This window comes from Sturnira hondurensis, unplaced genomic scaffold (genome assembly GCF_014824575.4).
Source record: "Sturnira hondurensis isolate 20B ecotype Veracruz unplaced genomic scaffold, ASM1482457v3 Scaffold0001304, whole genome shotgun sequence".
NCBI lineage: Eukaryota > Metazoa > Chordata > Mammalia > Chiroptera > Phyllostomidae > Sturnira > Sturnira hondurensis.
In genome coordinates, this window is record NW_028073935.1 from 3,340,993 (window position 1) to 3,364,469 (window position 23,477).

The 23,477-nt window shown below is 40.0% G+C and overlaps 1 protein-coding gene and 1 pseudogene across 8 annotated transcripts in view; one reads left to right on the top strand and one right to left on the bottom strand.

Annotated features, from left to right (window-relative positions):
- Nucleotides 1-23,477, bottom strand: part of WDR33 (WD repeat domain 33) — a 103,423-nt gene that overhangs the window by 75,045 nt on the left and 4,901 nt on the right. The window lies entirely within an intron of this gene.
- LOC119004159 (spermidine synthase-like) lies at nucleotides 16,847-17,535 on the top strand (annotated as a pseudogene).

The following is a 23,477-nucleotide window of genomic DNA, read 5'->3' on the forward strand; positions in this document are numbered from 1 at the left end:
TTTACAAACTTACATTATTAGATTCCAGAAGACGCCTAACTTAGAAACATCAATAAGTTAATGCAATGAGTGAGCCCTGGCTGGTGTGGTTCAGTGGACTAAATGCGTGCCTGTGAATCAAAGGGTCACAGCAGTTTGATTCCCAGTCAGGGCAGATGCCTGTGATGCAGGCCTGCTCCCCACCCCAATAGGGGGTGCACAAGAGGCAACCACACACTGATGTTTCACTCTCTCTCTTTCTCCTTCCCTTCCAATCTTAGAAAATAAATAAAATCTTTTAAAACAAAAGTTAATGCAATGAGAAGGCAAAGGCAGAGGAGAACTAGCCTGAAGTATGAGACTAAAAAGACATTAACAAACCTTGATGAAATCTCAGGGGATTTTTTTATCCTCACCTGAGGATACGTTTACTGATTATTGTGGGAGTTGAGGGAAAGAAACATTGATGGTTTGTTTCCATGTGTGACCCAACCAGAGACTGAACCCACAACTAGATATGTGCCCTAACCAAGAAGCAAACCTGCAACCCGTTTGGTACATAGGACAATGCTCCAATTGACTGAGACACCTGGCCAGGGCTGCTATCTCGATAGTTTTGTTTTCTGGGGGTTTTTTTTTGGGGGGGGGTTGTTTGTTTATTTACAATACGAGTTAACAAGGATGTGGAGATAAAGGAAACCTTGTGCACTCCTCATGGGACTAAAAACTGGTGTAATCACTATGGAAAACAATTTAGAGGTTAAAAAGTAAAAGTAGAACTACCAAAAAAAAAACAAAAAAAAAAAAAACGGGAAATTCTGGCCAAGATGGAGGCACAGGTAGAACCCTTCACTTCCTCGAAAAACCAAAAGGAGGATAACAACCAATCTAAACACAATAAACAACCAGAAGTGCCAGAAAATCAAACTGCATGGAACTCCAACAATGAAGGGATTAAAGAAACATTCAACCAGACCAGTAGGAAGGAGCAGGGCATCCATGCAGACAGGGAAGACCTGAAGCAAGGTGATGGACCACAAAGGCAGGGGCTGGCTGAGAGAAACCAGGTCAAGGTGGGGGACCTCTCGGGCAGGGCTGGCTGAACAGGAAACCGAGACTCAGAGCTCACTTTGGACTACAGCAGGGGTTGCCATGATGGGAGAATTTCCCAGTCTCACACAAGAGTCTGAGAGTTCATTGGAAAGTGGTGCTACAGCAAAGCAAGCAAGCTGCATTGTTCCCTCTCTGACACCTCCCCCACAGATGGTACTGCAATGCAGCAAAGAGGGTTGCCCTGCCCTGGTAAATACCTAAGGCCCCACCCCCTCACAACTTAACAGATATGTCCAGAAAAAGAAATATGACCCAAATGAAAGAACATAGTAAAACTTCAGAAAGAGAGCTAAGCAATGAGGAGATAGCCAACCTATCTGATGGGAAGTTCAAAACCCTGGTAATCAAAATGCTCACAAGAACTGACTGAGCTTGGTTGCAAAATGAAAGATACACAAAGTGAAATAAAGCAAAATATTCAGGGAACCAATAGTGACAGGAAGGAAACCAGGACTCAAAGCAACAATTTGGAACAAAAAGAAAAAATAAACATCCAACCAGAACAGCATGAAGAAACAAGAATTCAAAATAATGAAGAGAGGCTTAGGAACTTCTGGGACAGCTTTAAATATTACAATATCCGAATTACAGGGGTGACAGAAGGAGAAGAATCAAGGCAAGAAACTGAAAACTTATTTGAACAAATAATGAAGGAAAACTCCCCCAATTTGGCGAAGGAAATAGACTTCCAGGAAGTCCAGGAAGTCCAGGAAGCCCAGATAGTCCCAAAGAAGTTAGAACCAAAGAGGAACACACCAAGGCACATCATCAAGTTGCCCAAGATTAAAGATAAAGAGAGAATCTTAAAAGCAGCAGGAGAAAAGGAGAGAGTTACCCACAAAGGAGTTCCCGTAATACTATCAGCTGATTTCTCAAAGGAATCCTTATAGGCAAGAAGGGACTGGAAAGAAGTATTTGAAATCATGAAAGACAAGGACCTACATCCCAGATTACTCTATCCAGCAAAGCTACCATTTAGAATGGAAGGGCAAATAAAGTGCTTCTCAGATAAGGTCAAGCTAAAGGAGTTCATCATCACCAAGCCACTACTATATGAAATGTTAAAGGGACTCATCTAAGAAAAAGAAGATCAAAAACTAAGAACAGTAAAATGACAACAAATCCACAACTATCAACAACTGAACCTAAAAAGAGAAAAACAATGAAAACAAAAACTAGAACAGAAACAAAATCAGAGAAAGGGACATGGAGGGTTTTCAGAGAAGGGGGAGGAGAGGAATGGAGGAAGGTATAGGGCATAAGAAGCATAATTGGTAGGTATAAAATAGATGGGGAGAGGTTAATAATAGTATAGGAAACAGAATTCAAAGAACTTATATGTGCAACCCATGGACATGAACTAAGGACGGCGAATGCTGGGGGGTTGGGGGTTGGGGGATGCAGGACGAAGAGGCAATAAAGGGGGAAAAAGTATGAAAACTATATTAGCATAATCAATAAAATATACTTTTTAAAAAAGCAGAACTACCATATAATCATGCAATTCCACTTTTGTTTACCTGAAGAAAATGAAAATAGTAACTCAAAAAGATATATGTTCATTGCATCATTATTTTTTTAATTTTAATAATTTATTTTTAGAGAGGGGAAGGGAGGGAGAAAGATACGGAGAGAAACATCAGTGTGTGGTTGCCTCTGGACTGCCATCTACTGGAGACCGGGCCAGCAACCCAGGCATGCGCTCTGACTGGGAATCAAACAGGTGACCCTCTGGTTTGCAGGCCAGCATGCAATCTGTTGAGCCACACTAGTCAAGGCTCATTGCAGCATTTTAAAGTAGCCAAGATATGGAAACAAACTGTCTATCAATGGATCAATGGCTAAAGAAAATATGGTATGCATACCACACACACACAGCATATTAAAAAAGATTTTTTCCATAAACAAGGAAATCTTGCATTATTTACAACAACATGAACGAACCTTGAGCACATTATGCTAAGTGAAATAAGTCAGAGAAAGACCAATGCTCTACAATATCATATATATATAAAATCTAAAAAAAGCAAAGAGCCCTGGCTGCTGTGGTTCAGTGGAATAAGTGCTGGCCTGGAAACTTAAAGATTTCCAGTTCAATCCCAGTCAGGGCACAGGCCTTGGTTGTGGACCGGGTCCCCAGATGGAGGTGTGCAAAAGGTAACTGATCATGTATCTCTCGCACACTGCTTTTTCTCTTCCTGTTTTTCTTCCTCCCTTCTTCTTTCTCTAAAGTAAATAAGTCAAATCTTTAAAAAAACCACACACACAAACTCACTGATACAGAGGCACAGAGCAGGGGTGTAGGGGGAGGTGTGGGGGACATGAGTAATGGGAATTTAAAAGGTATAAACTTCTAGTTATAAGATAAATAAGTCATGGGGATGTAATGTACAATACAATGTCAATGGTTAGTAATACTCTACCGTGCATTTAAAGTTCCCGTGCATTTAAAGTTCCTAAGAGGATCGTAAACGTTCTCATCACAAGAAAAGAACTTCTTAACTATGTAAGATGACTGATGTAAACTAGATTTATTCTAGTGATCATTTGACAAATGTATACAAATACCAAATCATTATGTTGTACACTTGATGTTATATGTAAATTATACCTCAATTTTTAAGATTTGTGCAAAACAAGTTACAAATTTATTTAACTTATACAGTTCAATTAAGCTTGGTAAGTACAATCTACCTTGTTACATTATATAAAGAGCACAGATATTAATATTATATTAATCATTGCCAATTGTCATATGCAATAACCTTATAGTTATTTAAGAAAATCTCTTTATTCCTACAGATAATAAACACTAAGGTTTTAGCAATCTGCATCTTTCAGAGTTCAGAAAAACTGAGTAAGTGAAAAGCATGCTGCACATCAGGGGTGTCAAACTCATTTTCACCAGGGGCTACATCTGCCTTGTGGTTGCCTTCAAAGGGCTGAATGTAATTTTAGGACTGTATAAACATAACTACGCCTTAACTAGGGACAAGAAGCTCAGCGCTGCCACTGGGTAGAAACAAGGTGCCAGGCTGGATAAAACAAGGTGGAGGGCAGGATTCGGCGCATAGGCCTTGTGTTTGCCACCTATGCTGTACGTAATTTACTTTCTAAGGACTATTAGAAGGCACTTCAAAATTTTGTTTTACCTCAGTGTTGCATTACTATGGACATTTACAATCACATATATTATATATACTGTGAGCCAAATTTGTATTGCCTATTCATAATTTGCATGTTTTAAAGAACTTGCCCACTATGAAAACAACACACAGTTATGATAGAATACCTAGGGAAAGAGTTTGAGAACATAAAGGGAAAAGGGAAGAAGAAAATATGCCACAATTAGTTAACTATTTCCAATTGTGAACTACATGTAAAGTTTTCCTTTCACACCCTAATAATTACAGCTTTAAAGTTTTCCATATTAAAAACTCTGAAAAAAAACTCTGCAAACTTTTTAAAACAATTTCCTAGATGTTCTAAGTATAACATGATTTACTTAAATGTCCCACTGTTGGACATAGGAATTGTTTTAAAATATACACTAAAAATCAAATTGCACTCATCTTTGTGCACAATGCTTTTTCCTCAAAACCATTTAATCCATCACAACAAGAGGAATTACTGAAGTCAAATAATCTTTGCTACTTAATGTTTAAAAAATCATTTTTACTTGGCTGTTTCTATAGTTTTAACCTTCTTGATTATTAGTAAGGTTGAATACTTTTTTCCGACGTTGTTAACCAATTTTATTCTCACTCCTAGGTGCACCCTCTTTCCACCTCTTTATGTATCTTGCTTTGGAAATAAATCTGTATTTAGGTCTTTGTCATTTACCTTCCATATGAGCACATTCAGGGAAAAAAACTTCCCTACATTTTCAGTTGTTTGAACTCCGAATTTAAAAGCATACATCTTATACTCCTGGAGTTAACAACAATAAAAAAAATCCCTTAATAAGAAAAACACTGTTTCGCCCTTGCTGGTGTAGCTCAGTGGATTGAGTGCGGGCCTGCAAAACAGAGGATCGTGGTTCGATTCCCAGTCGGGGCACATGCCTGGGTTGCAGGCCGGTTCCTTGCAGGCCAACTCCCAGCAGGGGATGCACGAGGGGCAACCATACATTGATGTTTCTCTCCCTCTCTCCTTCCCCTCTAAATATAAATAAATAAATAAAATCTTTTTTAAAAAAAGAAAAACACTGTTTCAGACTTCCGCCAAGATGGAGGCATAGGTAGAAACACTGTGCCTTCTCCCACAACCAAGTTTGAATACAACAAAGGTTTGGAGAACAAAGACGCAGCCAAACAACAGAAAATTGAACTATACGGAATTCCGACAACAACAAACCATTCAACCAGACCGGTAAGAGGGGCAGAGCAAGCAGCAGACTGGGGACAGACAAAAGAAAGAGCCCCAACACCAGGCGCCCAGGCAGCTAGCCCAGTGAGGGCTCCGGGCAGCGGGCTGGCTGGGGTCCCACATTCGCGGGCTGCAATCCCACATTTGCGCGCGCAGATAAACCAGCAGAGGAGTGAGCAGTGAGACGGACTGCGCAGGCCCCGGCAGGTGAACCCACCACAGGCTGATCGCTGGTTGCACATTTGCGCGCAGTGAGACAGACTGCCCACCATTGCTTTCCTTTGGCCCCACCCCAACATAGAGCGTCACAACCCAGCAGGTGGGTTGCCTGGCCCTGGTGAACACCTAGGGCTCTGCTCCTCATACCTAACAGGCACGAACAGTCCAAAACATGGCTCAAGAAGAACTCAAAGCCCCAGAGCCAATAACTCTAAGCAAAAAAGAAATAGCGACCCTCTCAGATGTAAATTCAAGACACTGGTGATCAAGGATGCTCACAGAACTGGTTGATTTTAACCACAAAATAGAGGAACATATGAAGGCTAAACTAATTGAAATGAAGGGACATGCACAGGAAACCAATAGTGATGGAAAGGAAACTGGGACTCAAATCAAGGGGGTGGACCAGAAGGAAGGAAGAAATGACCAAACAGGAAAAAGTGAAGTTACCAGAAGTCAAAAAAATGAGGAGAGGCTTAGGAACCTCCAGGACATCGTTAAACATTCCAACATCCGAATTATAGGGGTACCAGAAGGAGAAAAGAAACAGCCACAAGTGAAAAACTTATTTGAACAAATAATAAAGGAGAACTTCCCCAGTCTGGCAAAGGAAATAAGACTTCCAGGAAATCCAGGAAGCTCAGAGAGTGCCAAAGAAGTTGGACCCAAGAAGGAACACACCAAGGCACATCATAATCACATTAGCCAAGACTAAAATGAAGGAGAGAATCCTAGAAGCAGCAAGGGATAAGGGGACAGTCACCTACAAAGGAGTACCCATCAGACTGTCAGCGGATTTCTCAAAAGAGACCTTCCAGGCAAGAAGGGGCTGGAAAGAAGTATTCCAAGTCATGAAATCCAAAGACCTACAGCCAAGATTGCTTTATCCAGCAAAGCTTTCATTTAGAATGGAAGGAGAGATAAAGTACTTCTCAGATAAGGTGAAATTCAAGGAGTTCATCATCACCAAGCCCTTATTGTATGAAATGTTAAAGGGACTTATCTAAGAAGATAAAAAATATGAACAGTGAAAGGACAGCAAACTCACAGTTATTAACAACCACACCTAAAACAAAAGCAAACCAAGAGGACAGCTTGATCAGGAGTGGAACCACAGAAATGAAGAACACATGGAGGGTTAGCAATAGGGGAGTGGGAGGAGGAGAAGGGGGGAGAAGATACAGAAAATAAGTACTATAGACTGTAGGTAAAAAAATAGATAGGGGGGAGGGCAAGAATAGTGGGGGAAATATAGAATCTAAAGAAGTTGAGACACGTGGTCATAGACTAAAGGGGGGAAGGGTGGGGGAGGGGGTGTGCAGGGTGGAGGGGAATGAGGGGGGGAATAGAACTGAAATGGTATAATCAATGAAATATATTTTTTAAAAAAAGAAAAACACTTTCCCTGTGCTCAAACAACAATGGATCCTCCTTATTCAAAGGTTCCACATTTGCTAATTTGTCTACTCACTAAATTTAATTTGTAGCCCCAAAATCAATATTTGCAGTCTTTGGTGGTAATTTGTAGACATGCACAGAGCAGCAAAAAATTTCAATCTACCAGAACTCATTCCCAGCTAAGGCCTAATCAGGTGGTGCTCTGCCTTCTTGTTTCCTCTCTCATACTGTAAACAAGTGTCTTTTTGCAGGCTATTGAATGTCATGTTTTTCATGTGTCTGTGCTTTTTACTGATTGTTTCGCTGCTTAAAATGGCACCGAAATGTGCTAAAGTGCTGTCTTCTGTTCCTAAGCACAAGGCGGCTTTGGAGTGCCTTATGAAATCCACCTGAGTAGAAAGACATGGTTCAGGCATTATTAGTTGAGGCATGAGCTGTAACTACTGCTGTTAGCCACTGAGTTCAAAGTTAATCAATAATACACATTAAGTAAGATCTCTTTAAACAGAAACACACAAAATAACAAAGTTATGTTTTGATTGGCTGAGGCAAATATGTTCACCAGAGGCTCCCACTTATCTAACCCTGTGTTCTCTAGGAACAACAGTTGAGTATTTGCTAGTTCAGTGTTTGCAGTAACTTTACAGAACATAACTATCATGAGTAATAAGGATCACCTGGGATTGGCAGCACTAACTATCCACAAGAAAAACAATAAAACTGGATGGTACACACAATGGAAGGCTATTCTCAGTCTCTCATTTTAAATTTCCTTCAACATCAGAACCCCTTCTTAACGTCACATCTAAAAAGTAAATTCAGCCCTGGCTGGTGTAGCTCAGTGGATTGAGCGCGGGCCTGTGAGCCTCACAATCGCGGTTCGATTCCCCGTCAGGGCACATGCCTGGGTTGCAGGCCAGTTCCCAGCAGGGGATGTGTGAGGGGCAACCATACATTGATATTTCTCTCCCTCTCTCCTTCCCTTCCCCACTAAAGATAAATAAATAAATAAATTTTAAAAAGTAAATTCAAGATACACAGCAAAGTTGAATGCTATCCACAACTCCTCAAAAGATTCTCGCCCTGGCTGGTGTAGCTCAGTGGACTGAGTGTGGGCTGCGAACCAAGGGGTAGCCAGTTCAATTCCCAGTCAGGGCACATGCCTAGGTTGCAGGCCAGGGCCCCTGTGGGTGCCATGTAGGAGGCAACCACACACTGATGTTTCTCCAACTCTCTCCCTCCCTTTCCCTGTCTAAAAATAAATAAAATCTTAAAAAAAGAGTCTCTAAGCAATGGAGGGATTGGACACAGTTATCATCAGAGTGCAAAGAACGGTGAACTTGGGAAGCTAGGGCTCTCTATAAAGGCTCCTCCTTCCCTACCTTAGAGAAATTTTTTTTAAATATATTTTATTGATTATACCATTACAGTTGTTCTACTCCCCCCCTTCATTCCCCTCCACCCACACACTCCCTGCCCCACCATTCTCCCCCCCTTAGTTTATAACCACGTGTCTCAAGTTCTTTAGATTCTATATTTCCCCTACTATTCTCACCCTCCCCCCTATCTATTTTCTACCTACCATCTATGCTATTTTCTGTGCCTTCTCCCCCCTTCTCCCCCTCCCACTCCCCTGTTGCTAACCCTCCATGTGTTCTTCATTTCTATGGTTCCACTCCTGACTGTCCTCTTGGTTTGCTTTTGTTTTAGGTGTGGTTGTTAATAACTGTGAGTTTGCTGTCCTTTCACTGTTCATATTTTCATCATCTCTTTCTTATATAAGTCTCTTTAGCATTTCATATAATAAGGGCTTGGTGATGATGAACTCCTTGAACTTGACCTTATCTGAGAAGCACTTTATCTGTCCTTCCATTCTAAATGAAAGCTTTGCTGGATAAAGCAATCTTGGCTGTAGGTCTTTGGATTTCATGACTTGGAATACTTCTTTCCAGCCCCTTCTTGCCTGGAAGGTCTCTTTTGAGAAATCAGCTGACAGTCTGATGGGAAGTCCTTTGTAGGTGACTGTCCCCTTATCCCTTGATGCTTCTAGGATTCTCTCCTTCATTTTGGTCTTGGCTAATGTAATTATGATGTGCCTTGGTGTGTTCCTTTTTGGGTCCAACTTCTTTGGGACTCTCTGAGCTTCCTGGATTTCCTGGAAGTCGATTTCCTTTGCCAGACTGGGGAAGTTCTCCTTTATTATTTGTTCAAATACATTTTCCACTCGTGGCTGTTTCTTTCCCCCTTCTGGTACCCCTGTAATCCAGATGTTGGAACGTTTAAAGATGTCCTGGAGGTTCCTAAGCCTCTCCTAATTTTTTTGAATTCTCATTTCTTCATTTCTTTCTGGTGGGATGTTTTGTTCTTCCTTCTGGTCCACCCCCTTGATTTGAGTCCTAGTTTCCTTTCCATCCCTATTGGTTTCCTGTGCATCTCCCTTCATTTCAATTAGTTTAGCCTTCATATGTTCCTCTAATTTGTGACTATGTTTCTCTAATTTGTGACTGTACTCTACCAATTCTGTGAGCATCCTGAAAAATAGTGTCTTCAATTGGGCTTCTGAGAGGCTGGCAATCTGTTGGTCGCTTAGAGTTATTGGCTCTGGGACTTTGAGTTCTTCTTGCACCATCTTTTGGGCTGTTCATGCCTGTTAAGCAGCAGGATCGGAGCCCTAGGTTTTCACCAGAGCAGGGCAACTCAGTCGCTGGGTTGTGACGTTGTATGTGGGGGCGGGGTCAAAGAGGGACAATGGCTTCCCTCCGCTGCCTGCTGCCGCGACCCCCAGCCACCACTGTCACCATGCCCACGCACCTGGCCCCACTGCATGTGAGTGTGCCACCGCCGCCAGCCCTCCACCACTGGGTTCGCCTCCTGGGGCCTGCGTGGTCCATCTCACTGCGCGCGAATGTGCGACCTTGGTCTGCCCCGCACCCTGACTGGTTCCGGGCTGCCTGCGTGCCTAGCCCCTAGGTCGGGGGATCTGTCCTGCCCGACCCAGCTCCGCTGCTGGCTCCGCCTCTCTTACCGTCCCCGTTGAATGGTTCGTAGTTGTCGGACTTCTGTATAATTCCGTTTTCTGGTCTTTGGGTGTGTCCTAGTTCTCCAAACCTTTGTTGTGTTCAAACTTGGTTGTGAGAGAAGGCACAATGTTTCCACCTATGCCTCCATCTTGGCGGAAGTCTCCCCTTGGAGAAATTTTTGACACTCTGGGTCTTTGTTCCATCTTTAAAATGAAGGGCCAGTATTAAGGACTATTATTATCACCCAATAGTTACTATTTGTAAAGCACATGATTATGATTTATAGTCTTCTATTATAATCTATTTGACATTCAAGAAAACTACTGCTATTTTTAAACCATTCTATGATTTAACAGAGACCCATGAAGAGTACCCACGTCTTGCCCTGGCTAGTGTGGCTCAGTGGACTGAGCAGCAGCCTGCAAACCAAAGGGTTGTGAGTTTCATTCCCAGTTAGTGCACATGTGTAGGTTGCAGGCCAAGTCCCTGATAGGGGGCAGGTGAGAGGCAACCACACATTGATGTTTCTCTCTTTCCCTTTCTCCCTCCCTTCCTTTCTGTCTAAAACAAAATAAATAAATCTTTTTAAAACTTTGGTATTTAAAAATAAATCTGCCTTACAAAAAAAAAAACAGTTCAAAGGCACAGGCAATCAGAAAAATAGCTAAATAAGTTCTTTTTGCCCATTTATATTATGAAATTTTATATTACTATTAAAATTTGTTTGAAATATTTTAAACAAATTTACCTGATCTGAAGCTATGCAGAAAAATTAGACTGTAAAATAAAATTTACAATTATTTTAAAAGAACTGTATGTTTTCAGGCAAAAGTCAAAAAATGGGAATAAACACATAAAGGCAACAAAGTATGGAATTATGGTAAAATCTTGTTGTTTCCTTTATACCTTAGGCTTTTCCAAGTTGTCCACAGATATGATTTACTTTTATAAAGAGGTAGGAGTGGTGTTTTACTTTTTTTTAAATGTTCTTCTCAAATCTCTACCTTTGCCAAATAATGTGCCACAAAGCATTTCAATAAACAATGGGTACGTAAAAGACAGTGATCCATTAAGACTATAATGGAGCTGAAAAATTCCTACCACCTAGTGATGCTATAGCCGTTGTAACACTGTAGTACAATGCATTACTCACCAGTTTGTGGTGATGCTGGTGTAAGCAAACCCAGTCCACTGCCAGTCATATAAATGTACAGCACAATTACTTGATACTGTATACTTGAAAGTATACAGCACATACTTGATAATAATGAACAACAATGTTACTGTATTTACTATACTATACTTTTTATTGTTAGAGTGTACTCCTTCAACTTATTTTTAAAAGTTTGCTGTAAAACAGTATGCCATGTTACTCCAATGGCAGCCTCACATATTTTGTGTTTACAGTGTCTCTTAATTGCATCATTTTCTCTTGTGCTTGATTTAACCTCGTATTGTTTTGTGTAGTAACATGCTGCACAAGTTTGTAGCCCAGGAGAAACAGACTATACTATTACAGCCTAGGTGTACGGTAGCTATACCATCTAGGTTTGCGTAAGTGTACTCCATGATTCCACAGAACAGTGAAATTGTTTAACGTATTTCTCAGGACATATCCCTATCATTAAGCAGCACATGACTGTACTTTCAAAACACTTGTTGGTATATCTCTATACCAATGTTCTGAATTATTTTTGTAAATTTATGCTCATTTATTATACTCAATTTACTCAGCAGTCTTTGCACTCACAAAGTATACTATGTATAATCCTAGAAAAGCATATATTACAATGGTAAAAACTAAATGTCTTTCTGCCTAAACTATAAATTCCTTGTAAGCAAGAACTGAATGTTTTAATCTCTACATTCCCAATAATTTGCATACACCTAGCACACATGAAAATTATAATAGATACACGTTAAAATATATGAGGTCTATCCAGAAAGTACCCAGACATGTAATAGGAAAATAGGCACTTATTGAAGAAGATACAAAATAAAAGAGCCCTGGCTGGTGTAGCTCAGTGGATTGAGTGTGGGCCGTCAAACCATAGTATCGCGGTTCAATTTCCAGTCAGGGCACATGCCTGGGTTGCAGGCCAGTTCCCAGCAGGGGATGCATGAGAGGCAACCATACATTGATATTTCTCTCCCTCTCCCCTTCCTTTCCCCTCTAAAAATAAATAAATAAATTTTTAAATTAAAAAAAAAAGATAAAAGAAATATAGGACAATGATGCCTCAGTCCCTTTCAAAATAGGCACCATGGGACCTCACACAGTTCCCCCAATTGCCATCAGTTGCCCTGTTGTATTTTCCTGAATTTCATCTATGGTCTGAAATCTCTTCCCTTTCAAAGGTAATTTTAGTTTTGGAAGAGCCAGAAGTTGCAGGGCACCAAATCTGGTTTTAGGGGTGCTAAATCACCTGGGCGATTTAATGTTTTGTCAAAAAACTCTGCACAAGATGTGATGCATGATGAAGTGTGCTGTCACAATGAGGCTGCCAATCACCAGCTGCCCATAACTGCAGCCTTCTGAGTTAGCCAAATAGTTTACTTGGAGAAATATTCAAGTTTAACACTAAACTTGATGCAGATTCATTGCTCTACTCTCTTGGTCACTATGGGGACAACAGCCACACAATACACACGATCACTCAACAGCATCTACCAACCCCACTGACTACTACAGTGAAGTTGTCACTGTTCACACATGAGCATTCCAGTCCACTCTCCTTGGCTGCAGGGTTACATCAATGTCACATAGACCACTCTTATTATATTAACAATGGTTGCAGATTTTGCAGATAGGCATCATATGCTATCAGAAAATCACCATTGGAACACCCAGTTAACACTTGATGCAGACAGGCTCCACCAACAGCTGCTAAAATTAGTGAGCAAAAAATTGAGAAGCAACATATATTTACTTAGTGTCAAGGTATCTCCTCAAAATACTTATTAATCATAAAGGAAAATAGTAATCATACAGAAAAAAAGGTCCAGCAAACACAGTATTTGCTCACAGAACAATAATTTTTGTTTTTGTGTCACAGGGAATGAGCTAAGAGAAGTTTCACCAAACTGAAAAGATATTTTTTAGGACATCTATTGTTTAAGCCACTCAATTTGTGGTACTGTATTATGGCAGCCATGGCAAACCAATAGAGAGAGACAGTAACAGCAAAATTAGAACAAATGTTGAATTCAGGAGGCATGTATACGGTATTAACCTCTTTCAACTTTTCTGTATGCCCAAAATGTTTAATACCTTAGGGTAATACCTTAGAATTATGTTGACTACTCTGTTTTCCAGCAACCATTCATTTAGTAGAAAGTGATAATAATTATCTGATTAAAAGGAATTTTGTTTATCATGATCCACAAAATAATTTGGTAGGATTTTCACTGGGATCATGTTAAATCTACAGATTAAGTCAGGGAAAATTCACATCTTGACAATACTGAACCTTTCTTTCCATGTACATGAAATATTTTTTCCTTTATTTAGATCTTTGATTTCTCTCCTTAAAATTCTATAGTCTACCTACTGTAGATTTTGTACATTTGGGGGGGATTTATACTTAAGTACATTTTTGGGTGGAAATGTAGAATATAGCAGTTTTTAATTCCAAATTCTAACTGTTCATCCTGGCTATATAAGCAGTTGACTTGTGTATTTATCTTGTACCCTGAAACCTTGCTATAATCCCTCATTAGAGGTTTTTTGATTCTTAAGATTGTCTACATGGACAATCATGTCTTCTGTGAATAAAGACAACTTTAGTTCTTCTTTATTAATGTGTATACCTTTTACTTCCTTTCCTCATCTTATTGCATTAGCTAGGTCTTCCAGAACAATGCTGAGAAGTGGTGAGTATGAACATCTCAGCCTTGTTCCTGATCTCAGCATCTAGTTCCTCACTATTAAGTATGGCATTAGCTGTGAGTTGTATTTTTTAAAAAATTTTATGTATTTATTTTTAAAGAGAGGAGAAAGAGAGGGAGAAAAACACTGACTGGCTGCCTCTTGCACACCCAGCTGGGGACACTGCCCACAACCCAGGCATATCCCTGACTGGGCATCAAATTGAGGCCCCTCCTGGTTCACGCAGGCCGACGCTCAATCCACTGAGTCACACCAACCAGGGCTCTGAGGGTTTTGTTGATATTCTATATGAACTTAGGGAGTTCCCTTCTATGCCTAGTTTGCTGAGCATTTTTATCACAAATAGATATGAATTCTGTCAAATGTTCTTTTACAATGATTGATTTAATCATATGATTTTTCTTCTTAAGCCTGTTGATTGTGATAGATTACATCAATTCATTATTGAATGGTGAACCAGACTGGTATAAGTGGAATAAATCCCACTTGATCACTGTACATTCTTTTTATTCACTATTACAATGGACTTACTAGTATTTTGTTGAAGATTTCTGTGTTTATGTTCCAGAGATAATGGTCTATAGATTTCTTTCTATAACATCTTTGTTTGGTTTAGCATTAGGCTTCAAATATGAATTAGGAAGTATTCTTTCTATTTCTATTTTCTGGAAGAGATTGCAAAGAATTGGTATAACTTCTTTCTAAACTGTTTGGTAGAATTCACCAATGACCCATGTGGGCCTGGTGCTTTCTGGTTTGGAAGGGTAAGGTTATTAATCATTAATTCAATTTTATTATCAATTTCATAAGCTTCCCCACGATATGCCTTGTTTAGAATCTTCAGATACAGAAATATTTATATCACAACAGGGCAAAGGGCTATAAAAGTACATATAAAATGCTATGGGATTCTGGGTGTGTACCCAAAGAATTGAAAGTAGGTGCACTAACAAATATTTGTAAACCCATGCTCATAGCAACATTATTCACACAATAGCTAAAAGATGAAAACCAACCCAAATGTCCATAAACAGAAGAATGGATAAAGAAAGTATAGTGTATTCAATATCATTCAACTTTAAAAAGGAAATTTTAATACATGCTAATGGATGAAACTTGTAGAACTTATGCTAAGCCACAAAAGGAGTTTTGTTTTGTTTTTTAAAGTTGTTCATGAGCAGGGTAGGGTGAAGAGGGAATAGAAATTCCTGTTAGGCAACTCAGACATGCTAAAGAGTTTAAATCTACCAAATACAGCAAGAAGCTAGATTTAAATGAAATCTACAGATACATAAATGGGTAAAAGGAATTCAATGACACCTCCCACCTCGCAGTCATATGTAAAATTCTAATATATGCATATTTACATTTTGGGGAGAAAGAAAGCAGGGACATGGGGTCTAAAATGTAAAAAAAAACACTGTTATAGGCAATGATGAATCAATCATTCCAGAAATGCAGATTATAAAATTTCTATTTTAGGAAGATAAACTGTCCTATGCTCAAACATTAGTTTGCTGTATGTAGCCCAAACTATCTTCAAACTTATAGCAATGGTACCTACTGAATAGACGAAAGGGGACTAGAGGATAGCCACAGAAAGTAGACAGATTACCACATATCTTCTTGTGCCTTTATTTTTTTACATATAGATGAAGTATATGAATAACTGAATAAAAATAACATAACTTATGAAAATAAATGCTACTGATAAACACCCAACAAAGGTAGCCATGTGAAGAGAAAGGCGGATTGGAGCAATATACCTACAAACAAGCCAAGGAAAGCCAAGGACTGCTTGCAGTCACCAGAAGCTAAGGGAGAGATGCATGGAATGGCTTTTCCCTCAGAGCCTCCAGAAGGAATCAACTCTAATCACACCTGGATTTCAGATTCCTGGCCTTCAGAACTATGAGAATAAATTGTCATCTTAAACACCCTCCCCGACAAAAGTAATGCTATTAACTGTAATATTACGGACATGGTCAGACAGAACTGCAAATATCTATTCTGGGCCCAAATTTGATATTTAAAAAAATAGTTGGAATCAAGTATTATGGGTAGAAATTTTGGATTAAAAAAGACAACTCCCTAACAGTATCACCTACAACTTGAGTACCCGGAACACATGAGGGAGACGTTGGGTTACACACAGGTTTGTGTGCAAAATCTACCAAGAAATGTTAAGCTAAATCCCATGATTTAAAGGCAGATTTAAAAGCTGAAAATCACTAGGTTACTAAAATAAAAATACACAAAAGTCCTAATTGATAATCCACAAAATAATGTGACCACTTAACTCCCGATGGAAAACTTTCCTGACTTAGACTTTACTAGCTTTTTAACTGTCATAATTTTAGCTTTCTCCCAAAGATGTTATAGAAAGCTTTGACTCCCAAAGTCAAAGAACAAAAAATCCCTTTCAAGTTGTACTATAAAATGTTCTGGTTTTCCTTTTTTGTTTTCTTTTTTTTTTAAAGAGTACTAAACTTGTATGCAGGTGACCTGAATTCTGCAGTAACTGTGTAACTAAGAAAAAATTTAATTTTCTCAGTCCTGTTTATCTTCAAATTAAAGGATCAATATTTAATATTCTCTATAAGTAAAATAATTCTGTAACTTCAATATTATACATAGGATAGATAAAATTTTCAAAGTTTCTGTCATTATTTTTTCAGGATTTTTATTGTATTTTATTTTTTTTTTTCAATAATCTTATATTTCAGGCCCTCTAGGAGGGTTAGGTTACGTCACTGCAGTGGGCGGAGTTGGTCAAGTTGTGGCTTGGTGTGGCCTGAGTCCAGGTTCCTAAGTCCGGGATCCCTAAGTCCAGGATCTGTACCCAGTGCCACCCACCAGCATGCCAGCCATGGACTCCAGCCTTGCTGCCATCCAGAAGGGCTGGTTCCAGGAGGGTAACTTCCATGAAAAGTGTAGCCTGGATACCAGGAATACCAGGTACCAGTACCAGAGTGGTAACAGAGTATCTTTTTCTTCTGCAGTAAGAGTCATGGCAACATGCTGGTGTTGGAGCAAGTCATAAGTGCATGGAAAGGGATGAGTTCTCCTACCAGGAGATGACAGCCAACCTGCCACTCTGCAGCCACCCCACCCACACACGGTCTGTTAATCAGGGGTGGGGACACAGTGTCCTGGAAAGGTTGAAGGTGGTGAAGCATTCCTCTGTGGAGTCTATGATCCAGTGCAAGACTGATGAGGATGTCATTCAAGTCTCTAAGAAGTTCTTATTGGCCATGGCCATTGGCTGCTCCAGGTCAAAACTAATGCTCCACGTTTTGAGATCATGAAACAGAATAAGGACGGCTTTGACATTATTTATCATCACTGACTCCTCTGACCACAAGGGCCCTCCTGAAAAACCTCTTCAAGTAGTCTATTACCAGCTTATGAAGACACCCTCAAGGACTGAATACTTTGTTGCCAAAGTGAGTGCCAGTAGCTCCATCTAAACTTCAACAAAGACATGCTGCATTTTCACAAGTCACTCTTCTCATGGTGAGCTATGCCTACTCTACCATTCCCACCTTACCCCAGCAGCCCAATTGGCTTCATGTTGTGCAGCAAACCCCACGGATTCACCCTGGCTGGTGTAGCTCAGTGGACTGAGCGCAGGCCTGTGAAGCAAGATGTCGCCGGTTTGATCCCCAGGCAAGGCACATGGCTAAGTCCCCAGTAGGGGACACATGAGAGGAAACCACACATTGATGTTTCTCTCCCACTCTTTCTCCTTCCCATCCCCTCTCTCAATAAATAAATAAATAAATAACCCAAGCATTCTAGTAGCCGGTGCAGCAGCTGAGACAAAAGCAGGTCAAACAGATGCAGCTGAAATATTACCACTCTGATGAGCACCCAGCAGCCTGAGTTTGCCCACAACACCCTGCCTGAATGTTAGCTGAGGCCAGGTGCCAATGCCCATACCACCCAGGACCTCAGCCAAGGAAACCATGTACCAGACCCCTACCAGCACACCCACCAACCAGGTATTAAAGGCTCTAGAATGCTGCTCAGCCTGCCCTGCTGAGCAGACTGCCTGTCTCTCTCTGTGGTGTCCAGCCTCCAAACCTATACCAACTGTGTACAGTACCATCTCCACCCTCTGTCACCCTTCACCCATCAAACATACATATTTACAACAAAAAAATCTTAATACTTTTACTTTTCAATTACAGTTGACATATATTAGTTTCAGGTGTACAACGAGATTAGACAATTATATACCTCACAAAGTGACTTGAACATACTTTTCTCCAAAGATGACAAATGGCAAACAAGAGTATGAAAAGATGCTCAAAATCCTTCAACAACAGAGAAATTCAAACTGAAACCACAATGAGGTATATTTACCACCTCACATCTACTACAATGGCTGCTATCGAAAACAACACAAAACAAATGTTGATGATGATGTACAGAAATAATTAAAATATTCAATGTCAAAGACAATCTTAAAAGCAGCAAGAGAAAAGAAGTACCTTACCTGCAAAGGAGCTCCTGAAGACTGTCAGCTAATTGCTCAATAGAAACTTTGCAGGCCAGAAGGGATTGACACAAAATAATCAAAGTGATGAAATGAAAGGACCTACAAGCACTATTATTCTACCCAGCAAGGCAATCATTTAGAATCAAAGGACAGGTAAAGAGCTTCCCAGACAAGAAAAAGCTAAAGGAGTTCATTACCACCAAACCAGTGTTATAAGAAATGTTAAAGGGTCTTCTTTAAGAAGGGGAAAAAAGATCAAAAATAGAAATAAATAAATGGCAATTAATGCATACCTATCAACAATTAAATGCAAATGGATTAAATGCTACAATCAAAAGACACTGGCTGAACAAAACAAGAACCTTACATATGCTATCTACAGAGATTCCCTTAGGATGGAAGGACACAGGCAAAAAGTGAAGGGATGAGAGTTCCTGCCAAGATAGAGGCATAGGTAGAGATCCTTTGCTTCCTCATACAACCAAAGGGAAGACAACAACCATAAACCATCTGAAATCATAAACAATGTAAGCACCAGAAATCCAAACTGCATGGAACTCCAACAACCAAGGAATTTAAGAAAAAGCCAACCAGAACAACCAGACCAGTAAGGTGGCAGATGGGCAAGGTGGCAGACCGGCATGCTGACTCAGAAAAACTGCTACAACGTGCAGAAACTGGAGGCTGAGCTGACTTAAGGGGACTCAGAGGTGGCTATAGGCTACAACTGGGGTTGCTGCGGTGGGAGAAACTCCCAGTCTCACAGGAAGGTCCAAGAGTCCATTGAAAAGTACACTAGACACTGTAATTGAAAAACAATAAAATAATTTTTTAAAAAAGAAAAGTGTGCTAGAGATGAGCAGGTGAGCTGCATTGTTCCCTCTCTGGCCCCTCCCCCACAGGCAGCACCACAATGCAGCTGGGGTTACCCTGCCTGGGTGAATACCTAAGGTCCCGCCCCCTTACAACCTATCAGCTGCACCAAGACAAAGATATATGACCCAAATGAAAGAACACAGTACAGCCTCAAAAAGCTAAGCAAGGAGGAGACCGCCAACTTATCTGGTGGAGAATTTAAAGCCCTGGTAATCAAAATGCCCACAGATCTGATTGAGCTTGGCTGAAAATGAAAAAACACATGAAGAATACCAAAAGTGAGCCCTGGCTAGTGTAGCTCAGTGGATTGAGCGCAGGCCTGTGAACCAAAGGATCACGGTTCAATTCCCAGTCAGGGTACATGCCTGGGTTGCAGGCCAGTTCCCAGCAGGGGACACACGAGAGGCAACCATACATTGATATTTCTCCCCTTCCCTTCCCCTCTAAAGATAAATAAATAAAATCTTAAAAAAGAGAGAAGAATACCAAAAGTGAAATAAAGCAGAATGTTCAGGGAACCAACAGTGACAGGAAGGAAACCAGGACTCAAAGCAACAATTTGGAACAAAAAGAAAAAAATAAACATCTGCCCTGAACAGCATGAAAAAACAAGAATTCGAAAACGTGAAGAGACTCTTACAAACCTCTGGGACAACCTGAAACGTTCCAATATCTGAATTATAGAGGTGCCAGAAAGAGAAAAACGACTGCAAGAAATTGAAAACTTATTTGAACAAATAATGAAAGCAAACTTCCGCAATCTGTCAAAGGAAATAGAATTCCAGGAAGTCCATGAAGCCCAGAGAGTTCCAAGGAAGTTGGACCCAAAGAGTAACACACCAAGGGATATATCATTAAGTTACCCAAGATTAAAGAGAAGGAAAGAATCTTAAGAGCTGAAAGAGGAAAGGAGTTACCTACAGAGGAGTTCCCATTAGACTATCAGCTGATTTCTCAAAAGAAACCTTATAGGCAAGAAGAGGCTGGAAGGAAGTATTTGAAGTAATGAAAGGCAAGGACCTACATCCAAGATTACTCTTATCCAGCAAAGTTTTCATTTGGAATGGAAGGGCAGATAAAGTGCTTCTCAGATAAGGTCAAATTAAAGGAGTTCATCATCACCAAGCCATTATCATATGAAATGTTAAAGGGACTTATCTTAGAATTAGATAGTTCTACAAACAGTTCTACGAACAGTAAAATGACAACAAACTCACAACTATCAACAACTGAAGCTAAAAGAGAAGAAAAACAATGGATACAAAAACTAAGCAAACAACCAGAATGGGAACAGAATCAGAGAAATGGACATGGAGGGATTTCAGTGGGGAGAGGGCAGGGATGAATGGGGGGGAAGGTACAGGGAAGAAGCAGCATGGTTAATAGGCATAAGGTAGACAGGGAGAGATAAAAATGGTAAAACAGAGGACTCAAAGAACTTATATTTACAATCCATGGACGTGGACTAAGCAGGGAGGGGAATGCTGAAGGGTGGGGGGGCGGGGCGGAGGGCGGATAGAGGGGGGAAATTGGGAAAACTGTAATAGCATAATCAATCAAAATATTAAAAAATAAAAGAAAAAAGTGAAAGGATGGAAAAAGATATTTTGTGGAAATGGAAACAAAAAAAGCTGAGGTAGCAATACTTACATCAAACAAAACAGACTTTAAACAAAGGCTATAACAAGAGACAAAGAAGGATCCAGCCATTCCACTTCAGGTTATTTTTCTGAAAAACTCCAAAACAATAAATTGAAAAGACTATGTTCACTGAGGAATTATTTACAATAGCCAAGATATGGAAGCAATCTAAGTGTCCATCAATACATGAATGGATAATTATGTGGTGCATATATACAATGAAATATGATTCAGCCATAAAAAAATTAAATCTTGTCTTCTGCACCAATATGAATGGATCTAAAGGATAGTATATTGAGTGAAAGGGAAAGACAAATGCCATATGATTTCACTTATGTGTGAAATGTGAAAAAATAAACAAGTAGACCTGATAAAACAAAGTCATAGATAAAGTAACTATTTTATCTAAGATGGTCACCAGTTGGGAGGGAGATTGTAGGCTGAATAAAAAAGGTGAAGGGATTAAGCATAAAGTCTGTCTGGAAAAAGTCCAACCATTAACATAACAAGAATGGTTTGTGTGACATCGATGTAACCCAGGAACCAAGGAGAATGGACTGGAATGCTCGTGCATAAACAATGACAATTTCACTGTACTAGTCAGTGGGGACAGTAGATGCTGTTGAGTGAACATGTGTACTGCATGGCAATCACATTCAAAATGACTGAGCAAGTAGAGCAACAAATCTGCATCAAATTTTGCATTAAGCTTTAACATTCCTCCATAGAAACTATTTGGATGATTCAGAAGGCTTTTGAGGGTGATGCAATGAGTGCAGCACAAATAAAAGTGTGGCACAAATGCTTCAAAGATGGTCGAGACTCTGTTGAAAGTGATCCACCTTCTGGAAGGCCTGCAACAAGCAGTACACCTCAGAATTTTGAACATGTATGGAATGTGATCAACAAAGATCAGCAACTGATAATGCAAGAACTAGAAGCTGATCTGGATATTCCAAAAACTGCTGAGATTTTGACACAGGACCCTGGCAGGAAATGTTTTGTGGCAAAATTCATTCCATGGCTTCCGCTACAAGAGCAGAATGAGCATCTTGTAGGATGAACATCGTGCTGCAGTTGCTCATGACTTGATTTAAACTGCTACCAATGAACCAGATTTCCTCAAGAAGGTAGTAACCTGAGATGAATTGTAGGTCTATGACTATGATCCAGAAACAAAGGCCTAGTTGTCCCAATGGAAGTTGCCTGTTCTCCAGGCCCAAAAAAAGGCAAGGCAAAGTTGCAGGAAGATCAAGACTCTATTAACTGCATTTTTTTATTGTGAAGGTGTTGTCCTTTATGAATACGTCCATCCAGGCCAAACAATTAATAAGGAGTACTACCCCAATGTTCTTTGTCAGTTAAGAGATGCAACAGGATGAAAACAGCTGCAGCCATGGGCAACTGGTGACTGGCAGCTACATCATGATGATGTGCTCACCCATGCATCAGCCTCATACAGAATTTTTTGATGAAACATCAAATCAGCCAGGTAACTCAGCCCCCCACAGCCCAGATTTGGCGCCCTGCAACTTCTGGCTTTCCTCAAAACTAAAATCACCTTTGAAAGGAGAGAGATTTCAGACCATCAGTGAGATTCAGGAAAATATGACTGGGCAGCTGTCGGCTGTTGGGAAAACTGTGTGAGATCCCAAGGTGTCTATTTTGAAGGGGACTTAGGCATCATCATCCTATGTACAATGTTTCTTGTATCTTGTATCTTCTTCAACAAATGTCTTTCATTCCACACTACATGGCTGGATACCTTCCAGACAGACCTTGTACAAATTGGTAGTTAAGGAACAGTCATGGGTACATAAACCACAGCATTGGAATATAGTTAATAATATTATTATAATTACATATAGTGTCAGATAGGTACTAGATTAATCAGGATGACTGCTTCCTAAGCTACATTTAATGGCTCATCGCTGGGTTGTACACCTGAAACTAATATAACTTTCTACAGTAATGTAACTGAAAAGTAAAAATAAAAAATTAGTGTGTATGAAAATGCAAAAAACCCATTATGTTGTACACCTAAAACTAATGTCATATGTCAATTATACCTCAACTTAAAACACTGAAAATTACATCAGCAATTAAATTCTCATCACTAAATGAAAATATCAAAATTTACTCATGCTTACTACATACTAGACACTTCCTCTCACTTTTGAGATATTATAATTAACATTTTTATATAAAAGGAAACTGAACTTCAGAAGTTTAATTAGACTTCCAGCCAAGATGGAGGCATAGGTGGAAATACTGTGCCTCCTGGCACAACCAAGTTTAAAGACAACAAAGTTTTAGTAACAAAAATGCAGCCAAAACACAGAAAATTGAATTGTACGGAAGTCCGACAACAATGAACCATTCAGCCAGACCAGTTAGAGGGGCGGAGTTGGCAGTTGGTAGAACGGAGTCAGACAGAAAAGATCGGCCAGACTGACCCAGGAGCCCAGGC